This window comes from Nematostella vectensis, chromosome 5 (genome assembly GCF_932526225.1).
Source record: "Nematostella vectensis chromosome 5, jaNemVect1.1, whole genome shotgun sequence".
In the NCBI taxonomy this organism is placed as follows: domain Eukaryota; kingdom Metazoa; phylum Cnidaria; class Anthozoa; order Actiniaria; family Edwardsiidae; genus Nematostella; species Nematostella vectensis.
In genome coordinates, this window is record NC_064038.1 from 17,077,798 (window position 1) to 17,105,099 (window position 27,302).

Genomic DNA, 27,302 nt, shown 5'->3' on the forward strand with positions numbered 1-27,302 from the left:
CAGGAAAATACAGGAGAAACAGGGAAATACAGGAGAATACAGGGAAATACAGGGGAATCATGGGAATACAGGAGAATACAGGAACATGAAGGGAAATACATGAGAATACAGGAAAATACAAGGAAATACAGAAGAATACATGAGAATACTGGGAAATACAGGAAAAACTAGGGAATAAAGGAAAAACCAGGGGAATAAAGGGGAATAACGGAAAATACAGGTAAATACAGGATAATACAGGGAAATACAGGAGAAAACATTGAAATACAGGAGAATACAGGGAATTACAGGAGAAAACATTGAAATACAGGAGAATACAGGAAAATACAGGCTAATACAGGGAAATTCAGGAGAATACATTGAAATGCAGGAGAATACAGGGAAATACAGAAGTATACAGGGAATACAGGAGAATACAGGGAAAAACAGGAGAATACATGGAAATACAGGAGAATACAGAGAAATACAAGAGAAGACAGGGAAATACAAGAGAATACAGGAAAATACAGGGAAAAACAGGAGAATACATGGAAATACAAGGAATACATGGGAATACAGGGAAATACAGGTGAATATAGGGAAATGCAAGGAAATACAGGAGAATACAGGAAAATACAGAAGAATTCAGGGAAATACAGTAGAATGCAGGGAAATACAAGGGAATATAGGAGAATACAGGGGGAATACAGGAGAATTCAGGAAAATACAGAAGAATACAGGGAAATACAGGAGAATACAGGGAAGTACAGGAGAATACAGGGAAACACAGGACAATACAGGGAAATACAGAAGAATATAGGAGAATACAGAAAAATACAGGAGAATACAAAAAGGGCGGGTTACTGGTGAAGGGGTGACAAGATTACAATCGGTGCTCTAGAGGGCCAATGCCCTGGCATATGGGAGAAAGGCAGGGAATGCTTGGTCTCGGGCCCTGGTTAACTCTGTTGTCACCTACGTGGCCGACTACCTGAGGAAACGGTGCGCAGCGCGTTTTTTAGAGATGACAAAGAAATGACTAAACAAGCCAAGGTACTCGAAACCGACGAGAAATTAGGAAGATCTCTTTCGCCTAGACAGAAAGTTGGAGATCAAAGTTGGTAACACTCTCTAGAATTCCGTGAAATACAAGAGAGGATGCACACAAATCTACATGTGACAACAATGTATCGAGCTCTCGACGGACCCGCCTGTTCAAACGTGCATGGGCTCTATCTCGTGACCAAAACAGTGTTGCAATCACGCCATGAAAACACGCGACGCATAAAAACGGGAAGCACTCTTCTGCTGCCATAAAAAGGGCAATCCCAAGGAGGGCCCGCATATGGCTCTGTGGTCACGTTGATAGTCACGCAAACTGTACCGATCGAGATAAGACAACGTGACAGGGCGTTTACAGCCGAGACGGCACATAATCCTACCATCAGCCTACCAAGAGTGCACCGAAGCTACGCACTCGATGGGCGGCGCAAAAGGGTATCGTTTCAAGAAGTGGTTGCAGAGGGAATACATAAGCCTACACCCCTCAAATATCGAGATGTCTGGCAGCATGTGCAAGTCGAGTCGAAAGTTTGGAACAGCGGAGAGAATCAAGCAATCTCACCCGCATATCGACCTGCGTGCAGCCTCGGGTGCGGGGATAGATTATTTGGCTGATCGTTTGACGCCATCGAGTATGGATTCCCTACGGACGTGTATCGTCGCTCCAACTTCGAGGGAAGGATCTAAGGGAAGTCCTCCGGTTTACGGACGCTCACTGAATGGGAGTTCTCCTTACACATCGGGCCGTATAGGACAGAACTCAAAGTCCTGCTCGATTCTTGTGATCTCATCAATGCCACTGCACGGGAGCACTGTTCAGCGTTGGGAAAAGGTACTGCATTAGATTTCCGCAGTCAAACAACAAAAGCAAAGACTCTCTGTATCCCAGGGGTCGTGACCTTGCGGTGCGTTTCGTGGGCAAATGTGCCCGCCACGCAGATGAATCATCTATCGTGGTGTGCGACTGAGAAGAGGCGGCGTATCTGACAAATTTGTGTTAACATGCACCGATAATCTCCTTAACTTTGAGCACGCGGACAGGGCACACCTGATCCAAACAGGACGGGAAACGACGTTCCCAGTGGTATCACATTCGCGCCTTCGTGCAAGCTCACACCAACATGGTCATACGTAGGATGCTGCGAAGATTCCCGCGAGATGATGTGCTCAGAGTTTGCACAGATGCTATATATATCAAACTGGTGCCCGATGAAGTGCGACGATGTCTGGTAGAAAAGGGCCCAAGATATGGCTAGTGGCGTCACAAACAGCCTCAGACTGGCGTCCGGAGGCTGCTTGGCAGCCCAAGCTTAGCTTGCACAATGAGCAAAGCAATGCGCAACCCTTGCCAGCAGACCTTAAAGCTGTTTCATCAGCGAGACTCTATCTGACTGGTCAGGGCGGTACGGGAAATAAAGAGTGAGCCGTGAAATGGGCGAACTATCGCCGTGCTCACCCCGGAAAATGACCTAGCGGATGATCATCGCACAATCCCCGCCTCCACAATAGCGAGTAGCCTGTAAACGCGCAGACGTATCACCACTATCCTCGCATTCCCGCCGACAAGCCAATAGAGGACTGGGACAAACTGAGTTATCTCACTGAGGTTGTCATTATCGACGAATGCTGCAAAATCCAGACCAAGTGCGGCGCACCATCCGAATATCTGGTTAGCCGTCCCATATTATGCTCCAGGAATGGGCTGACGCTATAAACGTGCTCTGTTTTGACACCGACTATCGATGCGTATATGCAAAACGATCGGGCTCGTGCCAAAGCAAGCTGCAATGCAACGCCACGCCTCGCTCTCACTTCAAGACATAAAGGGCCGCGTGTGGCGCCAGACTGACGGTTGGCCATGCAGTTTGAAACAGCTTTGAGCCAAACAAGGCCAAACAAGCCAAACAAGACAGGAAAAGACCTTTCAGCAACCTCGCCGTCTCTTGATTATAGACCACAGCCTAGAGGGCTCGATCACAAATGCTGTATACGCATTTCCCGCGTGCGACACGCCGACAAGATAATCCACAGAACCACAGAACTTCAGGCTACGCCCAGTGAAGCGTTACGCGATACAGGATCACCAAAAGGAAAAATACACAGGCTGACAGTAGTCAGCATGTGATGGTATGATGATTGCTGCCGCCGAAAAGAAGTGCACCGTTGTGTGCGACCAAGGGCTGTTACAGGGTTACAGAAAATCTCACCCTCAGAGCTTCAGCATCGATCGCCTTGAGACGGTCAGGGGTGGCACAACAAGTTGAACGTCCTACTTACGTGCCTAAACTACAATAGTAGACACAAACGTTGAGGCTTACGTGTGCCTACTGATGAGTGCAAGTTATAGCATGCTACTCGTTTCGCCTCTGACGCTTTTGTGGGTCTTCTGCGTTTTTGGGGTTGTTATCAGGGATTCAATTTTTTGTGTGCGCCAGTCTCGAGCGTAGGGGAGGTAGCGAGTTACAATGATCCCAAAGTTTCCACCCCACGACAGACACGTAAAGCAATATTCCGAACAGGGACTGCAAAAGTTTTACGCTCCGCCAGACTTGACATTCTTTCACTGAACGACTGCGAGTTTTGATTGATTGTTTTGATTCTGATGCTATTGGTTGGAGCTCGTAGCTCGTAGCAGATCATTCTCGATTCTAGGCTATGAGACATCAAAGTTATTTGGTCCTCCAGCGCTTAGTTTTTTGCATCAGAGAGTCGCCATCCTCATTTTCTTGGGCATCGTCGCGCGCATCGTTTTCGCGCAAGCCTTCGCCCCAAAATTACTGCAGCCTTTGTGTCCCGATTCCAAACTTTCGCCGCGCCCATCCGAATGACATAGTCCCACAACCGCCGAATCTAGTTTTTTCCCCCTTTGTCAATATTTTCGCGAGAGGAATCGTGTTTTGACTAGAACAACCTAGCGTCTAATTGGTTTGGGATGGACTTGTGTCACCTCTAGTCTAGGTTGGCTAGCGCAAAAAGCGGTTAAGTTATCGCGAGGGGCGAATTTGCCACCTAGTGTGTCCTAGCGAAATCGGCCTGAACCTTTTCACGACTTTACAACTACTACACAGTCCACAGGTCCATACCTAGACTATGCACGTGTTAATATGGGCTGGGTGCAGCTTAAAACGAACTAGCTGGCGATAACGTGCACATCCGCGACCATGACCTTTTATTGCCGATGACAGATCATTCAAGCGTAATGTCTACATTCAGTCTGCGTTCTTATTTTTCCGAACAGTTTGTTAATTTATCACGCTTTAGAGTATTCTGTACTTCTCGAACGATTTCTGGCCTTCGAAACTCATCTAAGACGCTAGAATCTAGAACGTGACCAGCATGACGGGTGCTCTAGAATGTTCTATCGCCAAACGGGACATGACTAAGCGTCTGATCATGACCATGACCATGATCATGGACCATGATTATGATTCTTCGGCTAGGACTAGTGCACTCAAACTTCCATCACGGAAAGAGCAAAGAGATCCTCGGACATCGAATAGTTTTACAGGGGGATAAAGGCGTCGAGCGTACGAAAAAGAGGTTCTACGCTGGGGCGGGGCTAGTTCCGGGTTTAACTGGAAAGACCTTGTTATAGGACCAGCATTATGTTACTCATGATTAGTGGGGTATCGGGGGCAAGGCAAAACTAGGAAAATGGGCTGGGAGGCTCGGCGGGCCGGCCGGTTTCACTGAAACTCCCGAGTCCCCCTCAGTCCCGTACCTCTGCTTTACGAGCTTAGGTAGGGCAGGGTTGATCAAGCGAAACCAGGTTAAAAAAACAAAGTTTTCTAAGCAAAGCTCTTCATCTTCTGTCAATCCTTCTTCCCCGTTAGGTCCAACTATCCTCTCTCCCCATAAGGTCTAACTATACTCTCTTCCCATTAGGTCGAACTCTCCTTTCTCCCCTTAGGTAAAACTATATTCTCTCCTCGTTAGGCCAAGCTTCAACAGTGTTTAAGCTCAAATAATGCGCAATTTATTTTTATCATAGCATATTTCACTTTATTAGGGTAAAATTCGCTTTTGAACTCCCTTGGTTATAAATCTTTGACCATTACACTTTGTTTAAAGGGTTATAGAAAAGCACCCTATGTGGTGTTTCTTAGATAAAACCTTTTTTAATATACTGTATGAATATTGACAAAATCTTTGGAACGAGGAAATGCGTCATTTTCATTAGTCTAGTTTCAAGGAAACCCTCAGCTAAAACATGCAAGCTTTTCGTTGTCAAACACTTCGCGCAGATCATCTTTGAGCTGATCATCAGCAAACACATGATCGATGGCTTTGTAAGATTTGTCCCAAACTTGACTTTTGGTCAGCTTTAAAGTGCTGGCCATGATGGCATACTCTTTAGACAAGCTTGTACGGAACACCCCTTTGTCATCAGTCTGCAAAGACATATGGTGACATATGGTCACATAAGATTTGAAAGTCACAAAATGATCAGTCAGTCATTCACATATGACAAAGGGATTATTGGTGGTGTTCTTACACAAATGACAAAGTGGCGATTGGTGGTGTTCTTACACAAATGACAAAGTGGCGATTGGTGGTGTTCTTACACAAATGACAAAGTGGCGATTGGTGGTGTTCTTACACAAATGACAAAGTGGCGATTGGTGGTGTTCTTACACAAATGACAAAGTGGCGATTGGTGGTGTTCTTACACAAATGACAAAGTGGCGATTGGTGGTGTTCTTACACAAATGACAAAGTGGCGATTGGTGGTGTTCTTACACAAATGACAAAGTGGCGATTGGTGGTGTACTTACACATATGACAAAGTGGCGATTGGTGGTGTACTTACCACATATGACAAAGTGGCGATTGGTGGTGTACTTACACATATGACAAAGTGGCGATTGGTGGTGTACTTACACAAATGACAAAGTGGCGATTGGTGGTGTACTTACACAAATGACAAAGTGGCGATTGGTGGTGTTCTTACACAAATGACAAAGTGGTGGTTGGTGGTGTACTTTCACAAATGACAAAGTGGCGATTGGTGGTGTACTTTCACAAATGACAAAGTGGCGGTTGGTGGTGTACATTCACCTATACAAAGGGATGATTGGTGGTGTACTTACACATATGACAAAGTGGTGGTTGGTGGTGTACTTACACATATGACAAAGTGGCGGTTGGTGGTGTACTTACACATATGACAAAGTGGCGGTTGGTGGTGTACTTACACATATGACAAAGTGGCGGTTGGTGGTGTACTTTCACCTATACAAAGGGATGATTGAAGGTGTACTTACACATATGACAAAGTGGCGGTTGGTGGTGTACTTACACACATGACAAAGTGGCGGTTGGTGGTGTACTTTCGCAAATGACAAAGTGGCGATTGGTGGTGTACTTTCGCAAATGACAAAGTGGCGATTGGTGGTGTTCTTACACAAATGACAAAGTGGCGATTGGTGGTTTACTTAAACATATGACAAAGTGGCGATTGGTGGTGTACTTACACATATGACAAAGTGGCGATTGGTGGTGTACTTTCACAAATGACAAAGTGGCGATTGGTGGTGTACTTTCGCAAATGACAAAGTGGCGATTGGTGGTGTACTTTCGCAAATGACAAAGTGGCGATTGGTGGTGTACTTTCGCAAATGACAAAGTGGCGATTGGTGGTGTACTTTCGCAAATGACAAAGTGGCGATTGGTGGTGTACTTTCGCAAATGACAAAGTGGCGATTGGTGGTGTACTTTCGCAAATGACAAAGTGGCGATTGGTGGTGTACTTTCGCAAATGACAAAGTGGCGATTGGTGGTGTTCTTACACAAATGACAAAGTGGCGATTGGTGGTTTACTTAAACATATGACAAAGTGGCGATTGGTGGTGTACTTACACATATGACAAAGTGGCGATTGGTGGTGTACTTTCACAAATGACAAAGTGGCGATTGGTGGTGTACTTTCGCAAATGACAAAGTGGCGATTGGTGGTGTACTTTCGCAAATGACAAAGTGGCGATTGGTGGTGTACTTTCGCAAATGACAAAGTGGCGATTGGTGGTGTACTTTCGCAAATGACAAAGTGGCGATTGGTGGTGTACTTTCGCAAATGACAAAGTGGCGATTGGTGGTGTACTTTCGCAAATGACAAAGTGGCGATTGGTGGTGTACTTTCACAAATGACAAAGTGGCGATTGGTGGTGTACTTTCACAAATGACAAAGTGGCGATGGGTGGTGTACTTTCACAAATGACAAAGTGGCGATGGGTGGTGTACTTTCACAAATGACAAAGTGGCGATGGGTGGTGTACTTTCACAAATGACAAAGTGGCGATGGGTGGTGTACTTTCACAAATGACAAAGTGGCGATGGGTGGTGTACTTTCACAAATGACAAAGTGGCGATGGGTGGTGTACTTTCACAAATGACAAAGTGGCGATGGGTGGTGTACTTTCACAAATGACAAAGTGGCGATGGGTGGTGTACTTTCACAAATGACAAAGTGGCGATGGGTGGTGTACTTTCACAAATGACAAAGTGGCGATGGGTGGTGTACTTTCACAAATGACAAAGTGGCGATGGGTGGTGTACTTTCACAAATGACAAAGTGGCGGTTGGTGGTGTACTTTCACAAATGACAAAGTGGCGGTTGGTGGTGTACTTTCACAAAAGACAAAGTGGCGGTTGGTGGTGTACTTTCACAAAAGACAAAGTGGCGGTTGGTGGTGTACTTTCACAAATGACAAAGTGGCGGTTGGTGGTGTACTTTCACAAATGACAAAGTGGCGGTTGGTGGTGTACTTACACACATGACAAAGTGGCGGTTGGTGGTGTACTTACACACATGACAAAGTGGCGGTTGGTGGTGTACTTACACACATGACAAAGTGGCGGTTGGTGGTGTACTTACACATATGACAAAGTGGCGGTTGGTGGTGTACTTACACATATGACAAAGGGATGATTGGTGGTGTACTTACACATATGACAAAGGGATGATTGGTGGTGTACTTACACATTTGACAAAGGGATGATTGGTGGTGTACTTACACATTTGACAAAGGGATGATTGGTGGTGTACTTACACATATGACAAAGGGATGATTGGTGGTGTACTTACACATATGACAAAGTGGCGATTGGTGGTGTACTTTCACAAATGACAAAGTGGCGATTGGTGGTGTACTTTCACAAATGACAAAGTGGCGATTGGTGGTGTACTTTCGCAAATGACAAAGTGGGGGTTGGTGGTGTACTTTCACAAATGACAAAGTGGCGGTTGGTGGTGTACTTTCACAAATGACAAAGTGGCGATTGGTGGTGTACTTTCACAAATGACAAAGTGGCGATTGGTGGTGTACTTTCGCAAATGACAAAGTGGCGATTGGTGGTGTACTTTCGCAAATGACAAAGTGGCGATTGGTGGTGTACTTTCGCAAATGACAAAGTGGCGATTGGTGGTGTACTTTCACAAATGACAAAGTGGCGGTTGGTGGTGTACTTTCACAAATGACAAAGTGGCGGTTGGTGGTGTACTTTCACCTATACAAAGGGATGATTGAAGGTGTACTTACACATATGACAAAGTGGCGGTTGGTGGTGTACTTACACATATGACAAAGTGGCGGTTGGTGGTGTACTTTCACAAATGACAAAGTGGCAATTGGTGGTGTACTTTCACAAATGACAAAGTGGCGATTGGTGGTGTACTTTCACAAATGACAAAGTGGCGATTGGTGGTGTACTTTCACAAATGACAAAGTGGCGGTTGGTGGTGTACATTCACCTATACAAAGGGATGATTGGTGGTGTACTTACACATATGACAAAGTGGCGGTTGGTGGTGTACTTACACATATGACAAAGTGGCGGTTGGTGGTGTACTTACACATATGACAAAGTGGCGGTTGGTGGTGTACTTAAACATATGACAAAGTGGGGGTTGGTGGTGTACTTACACATATGACAAAGTGGCGGTTGGTGGTGTACTTACACATACGACAAAGTGGCGATTGGTGGTGTACTTTCACAAATGACAAAGTGGCGATTGGTGCTGTACTTTCACAAATGACAAAGTGGCGATTGGTGCTGTACTTTCACAAATGACAAAGTGGCGATTGGTGGTGTACTTTCGCAAATGACAAAGTGGCGATTGGTGGTGTACTTTCGCAAATGACAAAGTGGCGATTGGTGGTGTACTTTCACAAATGACAAAGTGGCGGTTGGTGGTGTACTTTCACAAATGACAAAGTGGCGGTTGGTGGTGTACTTTCACCTATACAAAGGGATGATTGGTGGTGTACTTACACATATGACAAAGTGGCGGTTGGTGGTGTACTTTCACAAATGACAAAGTGGCGATTGGTGGTGTACTTACGCAAATGACAAAGTGGCGATTGGTGGTGTACTTACGCAAATGACAAAGTGGCGATTGGTGGTGTACTTACGCAAATGACAAAGTGGCAATTGGTGGTGTACTTACGCAAATGACAAAGTGGCGATTGGTGGTGTACTAACGCAAATGACAAAGTGGCGATTGGTGGTGTATTTACGCAAATGACAAAGTGGCGATTGGTGGTGTTCTTACACAAATGACAAAGTGGCGATTGGTGGTGTTCTTACACGAATGACAGTGGCGATTGGTGGTGTACTTACACAAATGACAGTGGCGATTGGTGGTGTACTTACACAAATGACAAAGTGGCGATTGGTGGTGTACTTACACAAATGACAAAGTGGCGATTGGTGGTGTACTTACACAAATGACAAAGTGGCGATTGGTGGTGTACTTACACAAATGACAAAGTGGCGATTGGTGGTGTACTTACACAAATGACAAAGTGGCGATTGGTGGTGTACTTACACATATGACAAAGTGGCGATTGGTGGTGTACTTACACAAATGACAAAGTGGCGATTGGTGGTGTACTTTCACATATGACAAAGTGGCGATTGGTGGTGTACTTTCACATATGACGAAGGGATGATTGGTGTTGTACTTACACCTATGACAAAGGGATGATTGGTGGTGTACATACACATATGACATAGGGATGATTGGTGGTGTACTTAAACAAAAAACAAAGTGGCGACAAAGGGATGATTGGTGGTGTACTTACACAAATGACAAAGGGATGATTGGTGGTGTACTTACACAAATGACAAACGGATTAGTGGTGTTGTACTTACACATATGACAAACGGATTAGTGGTGTTGTACTTACACATATGACAAAGGGATGATTGGTGGTGTACTTACACATATGACAAAGGGATGATTAGTGGTGTACTTACACATATGACAAAGGGATGATTGGTGGTGTACTTACACATGTGACAAAGTGGCGGTTGATGGTGTACTTTCACCTATACAAAGGGATGATTGGTGGTGTACTTACACATATGACAAAGGGATGATTGATGGTGTACTTACATTTATGAAGAAGGGATTAGTGGTGTTGTACTTTCACATATGACAAAGTGGCGATTGGTGGTGTACTTTCACATATGACGAAGGGATGATTGGTGTTGTACTTACACCTATGACAAAAGGATGATTGGTGGTGTACATACACATATGACATAGGGATGATTGGTGGTGTACTTAAACAAAAAACAAAGTGGCGACAAAGGGATGATTGGTGGTGTACTTACACAAATGACAAAGGGATGATTGGTGGTGTACTTACACAAATGACAAACGGATTAGTGGTGTTGTACTTACACATATGACAAACGGATTAGTGGTGTTGTACTTACACATATGACAAAGGGATGATTGGTGGTGTACTTACACATATGACAAAGGGATGATTAGTGGTGTACTTACACATATGACAAAAAGATGATTGGTGGTGTACTTACACATATGACAAAGTGGCGGTTGATGGTGTACTTTCACCTATACAAAGGGATGATTGGTGGTGTACTTACACATATGACAAAGGGATGATTGATGGTGTACTTACATTTATGAAGAAGGGATTAGTGGTGTTGTACTTACACATATGACAAAGGGATTATTGATGTTGTACTTACACATATGACAAAGGGGTTATTGGTGTTGTATTTACAACTATGACAAAGGGATTATTGGTGTTGTACTTTCGCATATGACAAAGGGATTATTGGTGTTGTATTTACATCTATGACAAAGGGATGGTTAGTGTTGTTCTTACACAAATGACAAAGGGATGGTAGGTTTGAACTTACACCTATGACGAAGGGATGATTGGTGTTGTACTTACATCTATGACAAAGGGATGATTGGTGGTGTACTTACACCTATGACAAAGGGATGATTGGTGGTGTACTTACACCTATGACAAAGAGATGATTGGTGGTGTACTTACACCTATGACAAAGGGATGATTGGTGGTGTACTGACACCTATGACAAAGGGATGATTGGTGTTGTACTTACACCTACGACAAAGGGATGATTGGTGGTGTACTTACACCTATGACAAAGTGGCGGTTGGTGGTGTACTTACACCTATGACAAAGTGGCGGATGGTGGTGTACTTACACATATGACAAAGTGGCGGTTGGTGGTGTACTTACACATATGACAAAGTGGCGGTTGGTGGTGTACTTACACATATGACAAAGTGGCGGTTGGTGGTGTACTTACACCTATGACAAAGTGGCGGTTGGTGGTTTACTTACACATATGACAAAGTGGCGGTTGGTGGTGTACTTACACCTATACAAAGGGATGATTGGTGGTGTACTTTCACCTATACAAAGGGATGATTGGTGGTGTACTTACACATATGACAAAGGGATGATTGGTGGTGTACTTACACATATGACAAAGGGATGATTGGTGGTGTACTTACACATATGACAAAGGGATGATTGGTGGTGTACTTACACATATGACAAAGGGATGATTGGTGGTGTACTTACTCATATGACAAAGGGATGATTGGTGGTGTACTTACATTTATGAAAAAGGGATTATTGGTGTTCTTACATCTATGACAAAGGGATGATTGGTGTTGTACTTAAACATATGACAAAGGGATGATTGGTGGTGTATTTACATCTAAGACAAAAGGATAGTGTTGCTCTTACAGAAATGACAAAGGGATGATTGGTGGTGTACTTACACATATGACAAAGGGATGATTAATGGTGTGCTTACACAAATGACAAAGGGATGATTGGTGGTGTACTTACACATATGACAAAGGGATGATTGGTGGTGTACTTACACATATGACAAAGGGATGATTGGTGGTGTACTTACACATATGACAAAGGGATGATTAGTGGTGTACTTACACATATGACAAAGGGATGATTGGTGGTGTACTTACACATATGACAAAGGGATGATTGGTGGTGTACTTACACATATGACAAAGGGATGATTGGTGGTGTACTTACATTTATGAAAAAGGGATTATTGGTGTTCTTACATCTATGACAAAGGGATGATTGGTGTTGTACTTAAACATATGACAAAGGGATGATTGGTGGTGTATTTACACCTATGACAAAAGGATGATTGGTGGTGTACATACACATATGACATAGGGATGATTGGTGGTGTACTTAAACAAAAAACAAAGTGGCGACAAAGGGATGATTGGTGGTGTACTTACACAAATGACAAAGGGATGATTGGTGGTGTACTTACACAAATGACAAACGGATTAGTGGTGTTGTACTTACACATATGACAAACGGATTAGTGGTGTTGTACTTACACATATGACAAAGGGATGATTGGTGGTGTACTTACACATATGACAAAGGGATGATTAGTGGTGTACTTACACATATGACAAAAAGATGATTGGTGGTGTACTTACACATATGACAAAGTGGCGGTTGATGGTGTACTTTCACCTATACAAAGGGATGATTGGTGGTGTACTTACACATATGACAAAGGGATGATTGATGGTGTACTTACATTTATGAAGAAGGGATTAGTGGTGTTGTACTTACACATATGACAAAGGGATTATTGATGTTGTACTTACACATATGACAAAGGGGTTATTGGTGTTGTATTTACAACTATGACAAAGGGATTATTGGTGTTGTACTTTCGCATATGACAAAGGGATTATTGGTGTTGTATTTACATCTATGACAAAGGGATGGTTAGTGTTGTTCTTACACAAATGACAAAGGGATGGTAGGTTTGAACTTACACCTATGACGAAGGGATGATTGGTGTTGTACTTACATCTATGACAAAGGGATGATTGGTGGTGTACTTACACCTATGACAAAGGGATGATTGGTGGTGTACTTACACCTATGACAAAGAGATGATTGGTGGTGTACTTACACCTATGACAAAGGGATGATTGGTGGTGTACTGACACCTATGACAAAGGGATGATTGGTGTTGTACTTACACCTACGACAAAGGGATGATTGGTGGTGTACTTACACCTATGACAAAGTGGCGGTTGGTGGTGTACTTACACCTATGACAAAGTGGCGGATGGTGGTGTACTTACACATATGACAAAGTGGCGGTTGGTGGTGTACTTACACATATGACAAAGTGGCGGTTGGTGGTGTACTTACACATATGACAAAGTGGCGGTTGGTGGTGTACTTACACCTATGACAAAGTGGCGGTTGGTGGTTTACTTACACATATGACAAAGTGGCGGTTGGTGGTGTACTTACACCTATACAAAGGGATGATTGGTGGTGTACTTTCACCTATACAAAGGGATGATTGGTGGTGTACTTACACATATGACAAAGGGATGATTGGTGGTGTACTTACACATATGACAAAGGGATGATTGGTGGTGTACTTACACATATGACAAAGGGATGATTGGTGGTGTACTTACACATATGACAAAGGGATGATTGGTGGTGTACTTACACATATGACAAAGGGATGATTGGTGGTGTACTTACATTTATGAAAAAGGGATTATTGGTGTTCTTACATCTATGACAAAGGGATGATTGGTGTTGTACTTAAACATATGACAAAGGGATGATTGGTGGTGTATTTACATCTATGACAAAAGGATAGTGTTGCTCTTACAGAAATGACAAAGGGATGATTGGTGGTGTACTTACACATATGACAAAGGGATGATTAATGGTGTGCTTACACAAATGACAAAGGGATGATTGGTGGTGTACTTACACATATGACAAAGGGATGATTGGTGGTGTACTTACACATATGACAAAGGGATGATTGGTGGTGTACTTACACATATGACAAAGGGATGATTAGTGGTGTACTTACACATATGACAAAGGGATGATTGGTGGTGTACTTACACCTATGACAAAGAGATGATTGGTGGTGTACTTACACCTATGACAAAGGGATGATTGGTGGTGTACTTACACCTATGACAAAGGGATGATTGGTGTTGTACTTACACCTACGACAAAGGGATGATTGGTGGTGTACTTACACATATGACAAAGGGATGATTAATGGTGTGCTTACACATATGACAAAGGGATGATTGGTGGTGTACTTACACATAACATAGGGATGATTGGTGGTGTACTTACAGATATGACAAAGGGATTATTGGTGTTGTACTTACACATATGACAAAGGGATTATTGGCGTTGAATTTACACTTATGACAAAGGGATTATTGGTGTTGTACTTTCACATATGACAAAGGGATTATTGGTGTTGTATTTATATCTATGACAAAAGGAAGGTTAGTGTTGTTCTTACACAAATGACAAAGGAATGGTTGGTGTTGAACTTACACCTATGACGAAGGGATTATTAGTGTTGTACTTACACCTATGACAAAGGGATTATTGATGTTGTACTTACACATATGACAAAGGGGTTATTGGTGTTGTACTTACACATATGACATAGGGATTATTGGTGTTGTTCTTACACATATGACAAAGGGATTATTGGTGTTGAATTTACAACTATGACAAAGGGATTATTGGTGTTGTACTTTTACATATGAAAAAGGGATTATTGATGTTGTATTTACATCTATGACAAAGGGATGGTTAGTGTTGTTCTTACACAAATGACAAAGGGATGGTAGGTGTTGAACTTACACCTATGACAAAGGGATGATTGGTGTTGTACTTACACCTATGACAAAGGGATGATTGCTGGTGTACTTTCACCTATACAAAGGGATGATTGGTGGTGTACTTACACCTATGACAAAGGGATGATTGGTGGTGTACTTACACCTATGACAAAGGGATGATTGGTGGTGTACTTTCTAACCATCCCCAAAGGGGTTATTGGTGTTGAACTTACACCTACGACGAAGGGATTTGTGGTGTTGTACTTACACATATGACAAAGGGATTATTGATGTTGTACTTACACATATGACATAGGGATTATTGGTGTTGTACTTACACATATGACATAGGGATTATTGGTGTTGTACTTACACATATGACAAAGGGATTATTGGTGTTGAATTTACAACTATGACAAAGGGATTATTGGTGTTATACTTTCGCATATGACAAAGGGATTATTGGTGTTGTATTTACATCTATGACAAAGGGATGGTTAGTGTTGTTCTTACACAAATGACAAAGGGATGGTAGGTTTGAACTTACACCTATGACGAAGGGATGATTGGTGTTGTACTTACACCTATGACAAAGGGATGATTGGTGTTGTACTTACACATATGACATAGGGATGATTGGTGGTGTACTTACACATATGACAAAGGGATGATTAGTGGTGTACTTACACATATGACAAAGGGATGATTGGTGGTGTACTTACACATAACATAGGGATGATTAATGGTGTACTTACAGATATGACAAAGGGATTATTGGTGTTGTACTTACACATATGACAAAGGGATTATTGGCGTTGAATTTACACTTATGACAAAGGGATTATTGGTGTTGTACTTTCACATATGACAAAGGGATTATTGGTGTTGTATTTATACCTATGACAAAAGGAAGGTTAGTGTTGTTCTTACACAAATGACAAAGGAATGGTTGGTGTTGAACTTAAACCTATGACGAAGGAATTATTAGTGTTGTACTTACACCTATGACAAAGGGATTATTGATGTTGTACTTACACATATGACAAAGGGATTATTGGTGTTTAATTTACAACTATGACAAAGGGATTTGTGGTGTTGTACTTACACATATGACAAAGGGATTATTGATGTTGTACTTACACATATGACATAGGGATTATTGGTGTTGTACTTACACATATGACATAGGGATTATTGGTGTTGTACTTACACATATGACAAAGGGATTATTGGTGTTGAATTTACAACTATGACAAAGGGATTATTGGTGTTGTACTTTCGCATATGACAAAGGGATTATTGGTGTTGTATTTACATCTATGACAAAGGGATGGTTAGTGTTGTTCTTACACAAATGACAAAGGGATGGTAGGTTTGAACTTACACCTATGACGAAGGGATGATTGGTGTTGTACTTACACCTATGACAAAGGGATGATTGGTGTTGTACTTACACATATGACATAGGGATGATTGGTGGTGTACTTACACATATGACAAAGGGATGATTAGTGGTGTACTTACACATATGACAAAGGGATGATTGGTGGTGTACTTACACATAACATAGGGATGATTAATGGTGTACTTACAGATATGACAAAGGGATTATTGGTGTTGTACTTACACATATGACAAAGGGATTATTGGCGTTGAATTTACACTTATGACAAAGGGATTATTGGTGTTGTACTTTCACATATGACAAAGGGATTATTGGTGTTGTATTTATATCTATGACAAAAGGAAGGTTAGTGTTGTTCTTACACAAATGACAAAGGAATGGTTGGTGTTGAACTTAAACCTATGACGAAGGAATTATTAGTGTTGTACTTACACCTATGACAAAGGGATTATTGATGTTGTACTTACACATATGACAAAGGGGTTATTGGTGTTGTACTTACACATATGACATAGGGATTATTGGTGTTGTACTTACACATATGACAAAGGGATTATTGGTGTTGAATTTACAACTATGACAAAGGGATTATTGGTGTTGTACTTTCACATATGACAAAGGGATTATTGGCGTTGAATTTACACTTATGACAAAGGGATTATTGGTGTTGTACTTTCACATATGACAAAGGGATTATTGGTGTTGTATTTATATCTATGACAAAAGGAAGGTTAGTGTTGTTCTTACACAAATGACAAAGGAATGGTTGGTGTTGAACTTACACCTATGACGAAGGGATTATTAGTGTTGTACTTACAGATATGACAAAGGGATTATTGATGTTGTACTTACACATATGACAAAGGGGTTATTGGTGTTGAATTTACACTTATGACAAAGGGATTATTGGTGTTGTAGTTTCACATATGACAAAGGGATTATTGGTGTTGTACTTTCACATATGACAAAGGGATTATTGGTGTTGTACTTTCACATATGACAAAGGGATTATTGGTGTTGTATTTACATCTATGACAAAGGGATGGTAGGTGTTGAACTTACACCTATGACGAAGGGATGATTGGTGGTGTACTTACACCTATAACAAAGGGATGATTGGTGGTGTACTTTCTAACCATCCCCAAAGGGGTTATTGGTGTTGAACTTACACCTATGACGAAGGGATTAGTGGTGTTGTACTTACACATATGACAAAGGGATTATTGATGTTGTACTTACACATATGACATAGGGATTATTGGTGTTGTACTTACACATATGACATAGGGATTATTGGTGTTGTACTTACACATATGACAAAGGGATTATTGGTGTTGTACTTTCGCATATGACAAAGGGATTATTGGTGTTGTATTTACATCTATGACAAAGGGATGGTTAGTGTTGTTCTTACACAAATGACAAAGGGATGGTAGGTTTGAACTTACACCTATGACGAAGGGATGATTGGTGTTGTACTTACACATATGACAAAGGGATTATTGGTGTTGTATTCACATCTATGGCAAAGGGATGGTTAGTGTTGTTCTTACACAAATGACAAAGGGATGATTGGTGTTGTACTTACACATATGACAAAGGTATGATTGGTGTTGTACTTACACATATGACAAAGGGATGATTGGTGTTGTACTTACATTATTGACAAAGGGATGATTGGTGTTGTACTTACATTATTGACAAAGGGATTATTGGTGTTGTAATTACATCTATGACAAAGGGATGGTTAGTGTTTTTCTTACACATATGACAAAGGGATGGTTGGTGTTGTACTCACACATATCACAAAGGGATGATTGGTGTTGTACTTACACATATGACAAAGGGATGATTAGTGATGTACTTACTTATATCACAAAGGGATGATTAGTGGTGTACTTACACATATGACAAAGGGATGATTAGTGGTGTACTTACACATATGACAAAGGGATGATTGGTGGTGTACTTACACATATGACAAAGTGGCGGTTGGTGGTGTACTTTCACCTATACAAAGGGATGATTGGTGGTGTACTTACACATATGACAAAGGGATGATTGGTGGTGTACTTACACATATGACAAAGGGATGATTGGTGTTGTACTTACACATATGACAAAGGGATGATTGGTGGTGTATTTACATCTATGACAAAGGGATAGTTAGTGTTGCTCTTACAGAAATGACAAAGGGATGATTGGTGGTGTACTTACACATATGACAAAGGGATGATTAATGGTGTGCTTACACATATGACAAAGGGATGATTGCTGGTGTACTTACACATATGACATAGGGATGATTGGTGGTGTACTTACACATATGACAAAGGGATGATTAGTGGTGTACTTACACATATGACAAAGGGATGATTGGTGGTGTACTTACACATATGACAAAGTGGCGGTTGGTGGTGTACTTACACCTATGACGAAGGGATTATTAGTGTTGTACTTACACCTATGACAAAGGGATTATTGATGTTGTACTTACACATATGACAAAGGGATGATTGGTGTTGTACTTACACATATGACAAAGGGATGATTGGTGTTGTATTTATATCTATGACAAAGGGATGGTTAGTGTTGTTCTTACACAAATGACAAAGGAATGGTTGGTGTTGAACTTACACCTATGACGAAGGGATTATTAGTGTTGTACTTACACCTATAACAAAGGGATTATTGATGTTGTACTTACACATATGACAAAGGGGTTATTGGTGTTGTACTTACACATATGACATAGGGTTTATTGGTGTTGTACTTACACATATGACAAAGGGATTATTGGTGTTGAATTTACACTTATGACAAAGGGATTATTGGTGTTGTACTTTCACATATGACAAAGGGATTATTGGTGTTGTATTTACATCTATGACAAAGGGATGGTTAGTGTTGTTCTTACACAAACGACAAAGGGATGGTAGGTGTTGAACTTACACCTATGACGAAGGGATGATTGGTGTTGTACTTTCACCTATACAAAGGGATGATTGGTGGTGTACTTACACCTATGACAAAGGGATGATTGGTGGTGTACTTACACCTATGACAAAGGGATGATTGGTGGTGTACTTTCTAACCATCCCCAAAGGGGTTATTGGTGTTTAACTTACACCTATGACGAAGGGATTAGTGGTGTTGTACTTACACATATAACAAAGTGGCGGTTGGTGGTGTACTCACACATATGACAAAGTGGCGGTTGGTGGTGTACATACACATATGACAAAGTGGCGGTTGGTGGTGTACTTACACCTATGACAAAGGGATGATTGGTGGTGTACTTACACATATGACAAAGTGGCAGTTGGTGGTGTACTTACACATATGACAAAGGGATGATTGGTGGTGTACTTACACATATGACAAAGTGGCGGTTGGTGGTGTACTTACACCTATGACAAAGGGATTATTGGTGGTGTACTTACACATATGACAAAGTGGCAGTTGGTGGTGTACTTACACATATGACAAAGGGATGATTGGTGGTGTACTTACACCTATGACAAAGGGATTATTGGTGGTGTACTTACACCTATGACAAAGGGGTAACTAGTGTTGTACTTACACATATGACAAAGGGATGATTGGTGTTGTTCTTACACAAAAAAAAAAGTGAAGATGATTGGTGGTGTACTTACACATATGACAAAGTATCGGTTGGTGGTGTACTTACACATATGACAAAGTATCGGTTGGTGGTGTACTTACACATATGACAAAGTGGCGGTTGGTGGTGTACTTACACATATGACAAAGTGGCGGTTGGTGGTGTACTTACACATATGACAAAGTGGCGGTTGGTGGTGTACTTACACATTTGACAAAGGGATGATTGGTGGTGTACTTACACATATGACAAAGGGATGATTGGTGGTGTACTTACACATATGACATAGGGATGATTGGTGTTGTACTTTCACATATGACAAAGGGATTATTGGTGTTGTATTTACATCTATGACAAAGGGGTGGTTAGTGTTGTTCTTACACAAATGACAAAGGGATGGTAGGTGTTGAACTTACACCTATGACGAAGGGATTAGTGGTGTTGTACTTACACCTTTGACAAAGGGATTATTGATGTTGTACTTACACATATGACAAAGGGGTTATTGGTGTTGTACTTACACATATGACATAGGGATTATTGGTGTTGTACTTACACATATGACAAAGGGATTATTGGTGTTGAATTTACAACTATGACAAAGGGATTATTGGTGTTGTACTTTCGCATATGACAAAGGGATTATTGGTGTTGTATTTACATCTATGACAAAGGGATGGTTAGTGTTGTTCTTACACAAATGACAAAGGGATGGTAGGTTTGAACTTACACCTATGACGAAGGGATGATTGGTGTTGTACTTACACATATGACAAAGGGATTATTGGTGTTGTATTCACATCTATGGCAAAGGGATGGTTAGTGTTGTTCTTACACAAATGACAAAGGGATGATTGGTGTTGTACTTACACATATGACAAAGGTATGATTGGTGTTGTACTTACACATATGACAAAGGGATGATTGGTGTTGTACTTACATTATTGACAAAGGGATGATTGGTGTTGTACTTACATTATTGACAAAGGGATTATTGGTGTTGTAATTACATCTATGACAAAGGGATGGTTAGTGTTTTTCTTACACATATGACAAAGGGATGGTTGGTGTTGTACTCACACATATCACAAAGGGATGATTGGTGTTGTACTTACACATATGACAAAGGGATGATTAGTGATGTACTTACTTATATCACAAAGGGAAGATTAGTGGTGTACTTACACATATGACAAAGGGATGATTAGTGGTGTACTTACACATATGACAAAGGGATGATTGGTGGTGTACTTACACATATGACAAAGTGGCGGTTGGTGGTGTACTTTCACCTATACAAAGGGATGATTGGTGGTGTACTTACACATATGACAAAGGGATGATTGGTGGTGTACTTACACATATGACAAAGGGATGATTGGTGTTGTACTTACACATATGACAAAGGGATGATTGGTGGTGTATTTACATCTATGACAAAGGGATAGTTAGTGTTGCTCTTACAGAAATGACAAAGGGATGATTGGTGGTGTACTTACACATATGACAAAGGGATGATTAATGGTGTGCTTACACATATGACAAAGGGATGATTGCTGGTGTACTTACACATATGACATAGGGATGATTGGTGGTGTACTTACACATATGACAAAGGGATGATTAGTGGTGTACTTACACATATGACAAAGGGATGATTGGTGGTGTACTTACACATATGACAAAGTGGCGGTTGGTGGTGTACTTACACCTATGACGAAGGGATTATTAGTGTTGTACTTACACCTATGACAAAGGGATTATTGATGTTGTACTTACACATATGACAAAGGGATGATTGGTGTTGTACTTACACATATGACAAAGGGATGATTGGTGTTGTATTTATATCTATGACAAAGGGATGGTTAGTGTTGTTCTTACACAAATGACAAAGGAATGGTTGGTGTTGAACTTACACCTATGACGAAGGGATTATTAGTGTTGTACTTACACCTATGACAAAGGGATTATTGATGTTGTACTTACACATATGACAAAGGGGTTATTGGTGTTGTTCTTACACATATGACATAGGGGTTATTGGTGTTGTACTTACACATATGACAAAGGGATTATTGGTGTTGAATTTACACTTATGACAAAGGGATTATTGGTGTTGTACTTTCACATATGACAAAGGGATTATTGGTGTTGTATTTACATCTATGACAAAGGGATGGTTAGTGTTGTTCTTACACAAACGACAAAGGGATGGTAGGTGTTGAACTTACACCTATGACGAAGGGATGATTGGTGTTGTACTTTCACCTATACAAAGGGATGATTGGTGGTGTACTTACACCTATGACAAAGGGATGATTGGTGGTGTACTTACACCTATGACAAAGGGATGATTGGTGGTGTACTTTCTAACCATCCCCAAAGGGGTTATTGGTGTTTAACTTACACCAATGACGAAGGGATTAGTGGTGTTGTACTTACACATATGACAAAGTGGCGGTTGGTGGTGTACTCACACATATGACAAAGTGGCGGTTGGTGGTGTACATACACATATGACAAAGTGGCGGTTGGTGGTGTACTTACACCTATGACAAAGGGATGATTGGTGGTGTACTTACACATATGACAAAGTGGCAGTTGGTGGTGTACTTACACATATGACAAAGGGATGATTGGTGGTGTACTTACACATATGACAAAGTGGCGGTTGGTGGTGTACTTACACCTATGACAAAGGGATTATTGGTGGTGTACTTACACATATGACAAAGTGGCAGTTGGTGGTGTACTTACACATATGACAAAGGGATGATTGGTGGTGTACTTACACCTATGACAAAGGGATTATTGGTGGTGTACTTACACCTATGACAAAGGGGTAACTAGTGTTGTACTTACACATATGACAAAGGGATGATTGGTGTTGTTCTTACACAAAAAAAAAAGTGAAGATGATTGGTGGTGTACTTACACATATGACAAAGTATTGGTTGGTGGTGTACTTACACATATGACAAAGTATCGGTTGGTGGTGTTCTTACACATATGACAAAGTGGCGGTTGGTGGTGTACTTACACATATGACAAAGTGGCGGTTGGTGGTGTACTTACACATATGACAAAGTGGCGGTTGGTGGTGTACTTACACATTTGACAAAGGGATGATTGGTGGTGTACTTACACATATGACAAAGGGATGATTGGTGGTGTACTTACACATATGACATAGGGATGATTGGTGTTGTACTTTCACATATGACAAAGGGATTATTGGTGTTGTATTTACATCTATGACAAAGGGGTGGTTAGTGTTGTTCTTACACAAATGACAAAGGGATGGTAGGTGTTGAACTTACACCTATGACGAAGGGATTAGTGGTGTTGTACTTACACCTATGACAAAGGGATTATTGATGTTGTACTTACACATATGACAAAGGGGTTATTGGTGTTGTACTTACACATATGACATAGGGATTATTGGTGTTGTACTTACACATATGACAAAGGGATGATTGGTGGTGTACTTACACCTATGACGAAGGGATGATTGGTGCTGTACTTACACCTATGACAAAGGGATGATTGGTGTTGTACTTACACCTATGACAAAGGGATGATTGGTGGTGTACTTACACATATGACAAAGTGGCGGTTGGTGGTGTATTTACACATATGACAAAGTGGCGGTTGGTGGTGTACTTACACATATGACAAAGTGGCGATGGGTGGTGTACTTTCACAAATGACAAAGTGGCGATGGGTGGTGTACTTTCACAAATGACAAAGTGGCGATGGGTGGTGTACTTTCACAAATGACAAAGTGGCGATGGGTGGTGTACTTTCACAAATGACAAAGTGGCGATGGGTGGTGTACTTTCACAAATGACAAAGTGGCGATGGGTGGTGTACTTTCACAAATGACAAAGTGGCGATGGGTGGTGTACTTTCACAAATGACAAAGTGGCGATGGGTGGTGTACTTTCACAAATGACAAAGTGGCGATGGGTGGTGTACTTTCACAAATGACAAAGTGGCGATTGGTGGTGTACTTTCACAAATGACAAAGTGGCGGTTGGTGGTGTACTTTCACAAAAGACAAAGTGGCGGTTGGTGGTGTACTTTCACAAAAGACAAAGTGGCGGTTGGTGGTGTACTTTCACAAATGACAAAGTGGCGATTGGTGGTGTTCTTACACAAATGACAAAGTGGCGATTGGTGGTGTTCTTACACGAATGACAGTGGCGATTGGTGGTGTACTTACACAAATGACAGTGGCGATTGGTGGTGTACTTACACAAATGACAAAGTGGCGATTGGTGGTGTACTTACACAAATGACAAAGTGGCGATTGGTGGTGTACTTACACAAATGACAAAGTGGCGATTGGTGGTGTACTTACACAAATGACAAAGTGGCGATTGGTGGTGTACTTACACAAATGACAAAGTGGCGATTGGTGGTGTACTTACACATATGACAAAGTGGCGATTGGTGGTGTACTTACACAAATGACAAAGTGGCGATTGGTGGTGTACTTTCACATATGACAAAGTGGCGATTGGTGGTGTACTTTCACATATGACGAAGGGATGATTGGTGTTGTACTTACACCTATGACAAAGGGATGATTGGTGGTGTACATACACATATGACATAGGGATGATTGGTGGTGTACTTAAACAAAAAACAAAGTGGCGACAAAGGGATGATTGGTGGTGTACTTACACAAATGACAAAGGGATGATTGGTGGTGTACTTACACAAATGACAAACGGATTAGTGGTGTTGTACTTACACATATGACAAACGGATTAGTGGTGTTGTACTTACACATATGACAAAGGGATGATTGGTGGTGTACTTACACATATGACAAAGGGATGATTAGTGGTGTACTTACACATATGACAAAGGGATGATTGGTGGTGTACTTACACATGTGACAAAGTGGCGGTTGATGGTGTACTTTCACCTATACAAAGGGATGATTGGTGGTGTACTTACACATATGACAAAGGGATGATTGATGGTGTACTTACATTTATGAAGAAGGGATTAGTGGTGTTGTACTTTCACATATGACAAAGTGGCGATTGGTGGTGTACTTTCACATATGACGAAGGGATGATTGGTGTTGTACTTACACCTATGACAAAAGGATGATTGGTGGTGTACATACACATATGACATAGGGATGATTGGTGGTGTACTTAAACAAAAAACAAAGTGGCGACAAAGGGATGATTGGTGGTGTACTTACACAAATGACAAAGGGATGATTGGTGGTGTACTTACACAAATGACAAACGGATTAGTGGTGTTGTACTTACACATATGACAAACGGATTAGTGGTGTTGTACTTACACATATGACAAAGGGATGATTGGTGGTGTACTTACACATATGACAAAGGGATGATTAGTGGTGTACTTACACATATGACAAAAAGATGATTGGTGGTGTACTTACACATATGACAAAGTGGCGGTTGATGGTGTACTTTCACCTATACAAAGGGATGATTGGTGGTGTACTTACACATATGACAAAGGGATGATTGATGGTGTACTTACATTTATGAAGAAGGGATTAGTGGTGTTGTACTTACACATATGACAAAGGGATTATTGATGTTGTACTTACACATATGACAAAGGGGTTATTGGTGTTGTATTTACAACTATGACAAAGGGATTATTGGTGTTGTACTTTCGCATATGACAAAGGGATTATTGGTGTTGTATTTACATCTATGACAAAGGGATGGTTAGTGTTGTTCTTACACAAATGACAAAGGGATGGTAGGTTTGAACTTACACCTATGACGAAGGGATGATTGGTGTTGTACTTACATCTATGACAAAGGGATGATTGGTGGTGTACTTACACCTATGACAAAGGGATGATTGGTGGTGTACTTACACCTATGACAAAGAGATGATTGGTGGTGTACTTACACCTATGACAAAGGGATGATTGGTGGTGTACTGACACCTATGACAAAGGGATGATTGGTGTTGTACTTACACCTACGACAAAGGGATGATTGGTGGTGTACTTACACCTATGACAAAGTGGCGGTTGGTGGTGTACTTACACCTATGACAAAGTGGCGGATGGTGGTGTACTTACACATATGACAAAGTGGCGGTTGGTGGTGTACTTACACATATGACAAAGTGGCGGTTGGTGGTGTACTTACACATATGACAAAGTGGCGGTTGGTGGTGTACTTACACCTATGACAAAGTGGCGGTTGGTGGTTTACTTACACATATGACAAAGTGGCGGTTGGTGGTGTACTTACACCTATACAAAGGGATGATTGGTGGTGTACTTTCACCTATACAAAGGGATGATTGGTGGTGTACTTACACATATGACAAAGGGATGATTGGTGGTGTACTTACACATATGACAAAGGGATGATTGGTGGTGTACTTACATTTATGAAAAAGGGATTATTGGTGTTCTTACATCTATGACAAAGGGATGATTGGTGTTGTACTTAAACATATGACAAAGGGATGATTGGTGGTGTATTTACATCTATGACAAAAGGATAGTGTTGCTCTTACAGAAATGACAAAGGGATGATTGGTGGTGTACTTACACATATGACAAAGGGATGATTAATGGTGTGCTTACACAAATGACAAAGGGATGATTGGTGGTGTACTTACACATATGACAAAGGGATGATTGGTGGTGTACTTACACATATGACAAAGGGATGATTGGTGGTGTACTTACACATATGACAAAGGGATGATTAGTGGTGTACTTACACATATGACAAAGGGATGATTGGTGGTGTACTTACACCTATGACAAAGAGATGATTGGTGGTGTACTTACACCTATGACAAAGGGATGATTGGTGGTGTACTTACACCTATGACAAAGGGATGATTGGTGTTGTACTTACACCTACGACAAAGGGATGATTGGTGGTGTACTTACACATATGACAAAGGGATGATTAATGGTGTGCTTACACATATGAAAAAGGGATGATTGGTGGTGTACTTACACATAACATAGGGATGATTGGTGGTGTACTTACAGATATGACAAAGGGATTATTGGTGTTGTACTTACACATATGACAAAGGGATTATTGGCGTTGAATTTACACTTATGACAAAGGGATTATTGGTGTTGTACTTTCACATATGACAAAGGGATTATTGGTGTTGTATTTATATCTATGACAAAAGGAAGGTTAGTGTTGTTCTTACACAAATGACAAAGGAATGGTTGGTGTTGA

General features: G+C 41.2%; 1 long non-coding RNA gene across 1 annotated transcript; it reads right to left on the reverse strand.

Annotated features, from left to right (window-relative positions):
- Positions 1-4,994: 4,994 nt before the first annotated feature.
- Positions 4,995-21,206, reverse strand: LOC116603021. The gene is made up of 2 exons (XR_007308187.1): positions 21,107-21,206; positions 4,995-5,432 (listed from the first exon to the last, which is right to left on the reverse strand). It is a non-coding gene; the product is annotated as an uncharacterized LOC116603021 (long non-coding RNA).
- Between the last annotated feature and the right edge of the window lie 6,096 nt (positions 21,207-27,302).